Below are 4,380 nucleotides of genomic sequence, written 5' to 3'. Positions count from 1 at the left end.
GCACCTGTCATAAACATGTTAATATTTGATTATGATAACCCCTGTAATACAAATTATAACATAATGCCACCAGCTTCAATAAATGCTTTGATGAAATGATAATTAATGTAATGTTAAGGATGATGGTTATATACAGTTCAGCAGTAAACTAATTTCTTTAAATATTACAGTGGGCATTGCTCATGTTAGTGAGATATCAAGACGGACCTTCGCATTGATAAGGTGACTGACCATTACAACATGAAAGCAATACATTTTTTTTAAAGCAGGTTCAGTCATTTAGCATATCATCTCATAACAAGCCACTTATCGGTTATTTAATTGTACCACATTATAGTAATGTCAGTGTCACAGCAGTCAGAAACCTACCAAGTAAAACACATCAATGAAACACGCAATTTATTTAAGGAGCAGGTTCATTCGTGATTTACCGTGCCACTTTAAACTCCCACTGTCTTTAACCGAGCGATGGATGCTTCGTAAATGCAATCGCAACATGCCTATTACCTGTAATATACACCTGTAAATGTATGCTGTTGGTTTACTCTTATTCCAAATGACGTTTCTTACCTTTGATCAATGAACGAGGATCGTTGAGATGTGTTGCGAGCGGTGAGTTACTTGTTTTCTCTCCCGAAATGTAAAAGTGGAGATTTTTTAAAAGTGCCGCCGCATCTCAAACTCGCAACAGCGCCGGAAGACCGTAGTGGCCAAAAATATATTACATCCGTAGTGGTTTAGCACTACCATAGAGAATGAATGGGAAACGGTTTAGGGCCATTTAGCTAAACAATCCCAAGCTCCCGCCCGGGAGGTGAGAATTCTACCACTGAATCACCAATGCTCACTCGTGTGCCAGTTTTCCCACCGAATTCGCGCAATTGCCCAAGCGCTCCTCTCGAGGCGCAACGGTAAATGTGGCCCGATACAGCCACGCGTCACTCATCAAGACAACTCTGTTGCAGCTCCCTGGTGGTCTAGTGGTCAGGATTCGGCGCTCTCACCGCCGTGGCCCGGGTTCGATTCCCGGTCAGGGAAACTGTGTTTTGACCCAGCTCCGGCTTACCCGAAAGGGACAAGCGGTAGACAATGGATGGGCTGCCTTTGCCACGTACTGTGTATCAAGCGAGGCTCAAGGCCCATCTCCCCCAAAAAACGGGCCGTTCTTTGAAGCCGTCAACAAATGAAGCAGAGTTGCCAGTTCTTCAAGCCCAGGGTGGGTTGCCGTCTTGGAGGTGAAGTGTGTGACAGGAGATCCTAAAATGGGTGGCCGAACTGCACATCAAAACATGCCTCGCGTGAGGATAGAGCTCAACACCTTCAGTTTTCGAGACTTACGCATGGCAGGCGACAATTCTACCGCTGAGCTAACAACCCTTACACGTCCGCCGATTCTCCCCGCTGAATTCGCGCCACTCTCCAAAGTCTCCTCTCAAGCTGCTTAAAATGGATGGACAAACTCTGTCACGTACTGTGCATCAAAGCACATCGCTTGCGTGAGGCTACAAGTCACTACCTTCTGATTTCGAGATTCACGGGTGGCACACGACAGTTCTACTGCTGAGCCACCAGCCCTTACAAGTCTGCCAATTGCCCCGCCGAATTCGCGCCACTCTCCAAAGTCTCCTCTCAACAACATCTTGACTTAATGCAGATACAATGTCCAACCCAAGTTTGGTTTGCACAGACTTCTTGTTCCAACTTACCAGTCAGGCAAGAATGATTTCAAATTATCTCTCTCAATGGACCCTGTTGGCAAAGGAACTCCAGGCAACCTCCAGAGACTCAGCTCGGGAGCTGCTGATAACCAATTATCAGCCCTTGCTCATCCGCTTCCAATGCAAAGACATTCCTAACCCTACCTGGACAAAGTGTCCAAGAAGAAATAACAGCTAGGAGTCATTTGGGAGCCAACGTGTGGTGCCCCGCAACAGACACACACATTTTGCCCCTATCGTGGACTAAACCAATCAGAGATAGTCAGAGGCGGGACCTCTCTGATTGGCCGTGGTCCAGTTGAAAGTGCAGGTGGAAGAGAGAGGTGAGTAGCTTGAATAAAGCGATATCAATTCATTAACGGATTCCACACAAAGACGTAAACACAGAGCGGACCCGACGCATCAGAATCAGCTTTGTCTTTCTCGGTTTTCTCACCCCGCGGCCCGAACACGGACACGCTGTCGGAGCTTAGCGATTCTGATGCGTCGGGTCCGCGCTGTGTTTACGTCTTTTTTGCGCTGATTCTGAGCTGCAGGTTTTGTCTCTCTCCAACCAAAATTCGCCGAGCCAGCAGCAAAAGAAGCAGCAAATTGCGCTTCACATTTGCTCAATGTCATCATGAATTCCCTCTGACTTTTGCTGTTTTGCTTCCACCACGATAAAAATCACACTTCATGCACAGCTCTCTCTCTCTCTCTGTACTTCAAGAACAGTTTCCCGTCTCAAATCTGTTTTCTGCATTATTCATTCGCTTATTACCCACCAGTCTACCGTTGTTTACAGCGCTGTCGGCCGCTGTCTTTTTCTTTTCTTTTTCTTTTTTCACTTAAATGACCTCGGACAAGAAAGCCTAATTTCTGCTGTTCAACACTGAAGAAATTTAAACTTCTTAAAATTATGCAAAATTGCAGAATATTGCAGAATATTTTTAAGGTTATCTGCTATAAAACACCAGACCAGGAAAATCTCCTTCATGTTTTTCTGTTTTATTCTCAGTTACTTTGACACAAAGGCATCTGCTGTGATGTTCACAATTCTGATGAACTCTCACATGTATGATCAGTGCTGATAAATGATCAGAATTATAATATTTCTGACTGTCTGAGCCTAAATTGAATCAAATCAGGACTTTGAGAACCGGAATCGAATGGATTATAGAAATCAGTGATGATACTCAGCCCTAGTGAGCAGCCTAGGCCTGACAGAAGTGGACGTAGCTGTGGGTAATGAGAAAAGATGAAAAGAACTATTGATAACTTTTGTGTTAAGTTAAGGCCTGATCCGTCTGAAATTCATAGCCAGTGCTCTGACACGGAGCCATCAACCTCTGAATGCTGAAAAAGCAGCAGTGTATCCAGAAACACATTATATGCTGCAATAAATGCACTGCCCAAGTGTCCCCTCTCCCCACTGCCTTTCAGCAGCAGGCAACAGCAAACAGGTCATCAGAGGAGGCCAAGATGATGATTAAGTTTAACATTTTCTACAATATTGACAAAGCACTTTAAGCACAAGTTTGTTAGTTAATAATTTAGAAATGAATATTGTCTGTATGGACTTCCCCCCAAAGAAAGTGCACATGTAAAACTGCGGTGTTAAGCGATGCGGTTGAAAAATTTGTGTGCGCCTAACTTTTGTGCCGGTGCGCCTAACTTTTTAAAGTTAGGCGCACGTAACGCCGGTGCGCCTAACTTTTTAAAGTTAGGCGCACCGGTGCGCCCATGGCAAAAAGTTATTCTAGAGCCCTGTATAAGGTACACTTGTGTTTGAATCCTGCAGCTTATCACACATTTGATTTCCATGTGTGACGACTGCAAGTGTCCAGAGTGAGGACAGACTGAGGGACCCACTGCTGCACATCATCTGTGAGGCTTTGCACCCCTGATGATCCACCAGGACAAACTCAGCAGTGTGTGAGGAAGAGGAGGAGGAAGAGCCAGCAGCAGCTGACAGATGGAGAGAATAGACAGACTGTTCCCTGTTTGTGAAGGACTGCTAGGAAAGTTTAGAATAACTAACTGTCTGTCCTGAATCAGTCTTATTAGGTAATGTTCAAATAATGTTATCATTCCAGTGTTTTCAGTGTGGGAGAAAGTACTCAGGGCCTTCAAGTTACACACTATGAAAGGCAGCAACAAGTTTAATATTCAGAAACCTAAAGTATGTATCAGCAGCAGAATGGAGCTAAAAATAAATGTTTGTTTCAGTTTATGAAGCTTTGAGTATTTTGGATTAGTAGCACTGCTGTGTTTGTTGCATCATATTGCTGTAATTGTTTATATGCTTTATATATTCTGAGGTAAGTTGATCTATAGTGTTACATCATATTCTATAAGGATGTTATGTGTTTGTTTACTTTCTGCCCAGTTTGACCCATTTAGCAGAAGTCAGCCTGTTTACGGCTCTGATATCTATTCTGTATGACTTAAAGCAGTTATGACATGGTCTGATTTTCTCACCCAATAAAGGAATATTTCATATATCAGTCTACTCTTCATTCTATCAGACACAGTTATCACAGCTCGTACATTTGCTTTTTACACATATATGTAAGCATTGAGCCAAATTTAGTAATGCCAACATATTAGAAGGACAATATTTGTCTCTTATATATGATACACCTATATATATTTGAAATTGGCCATATAATAAATACATTAC

At 43.3% G+C, this 4,380-nt stretch overlaps 1 non-coding gene across 1 annotated transcript; it reads left to right on the top strand.

The window, feature by feature from the left end:
• Positions 1-966: 966 nt before the first annotated feature.
• trnae-cuc (transfer RNA glutamic acid (anticodon CUC)) lies at positions 967-1,038 on the top strand. The gene has a single exon. It is a non-coding gene; the product is annotated as a tRNA-Glu (tRNA).
• Positions 1,039-4,380: the final 3,342 nt, after the last annotated feature.

The sequence above is a fragment of the Pelmatolapia mariae genome, linkage group LG20 (assembly GCF_036321145.2).
Source record: "Pelmatolapia mariae isolate MD_Pm_ZW linkage group LG20, Pm_UMD_F_2, whole genome shotgun sequence".
NCBI lineage: Eukaryota > Metazoa > Chordata > Actinopteri > Cichliformes > Cichlidae > Pelmatolapia > Pelmatolapia mariae.
Note: the sequence above shows the minus strand (reverse complement) of the source record. Positions and strands in the feature narration are given on the sequence as shown.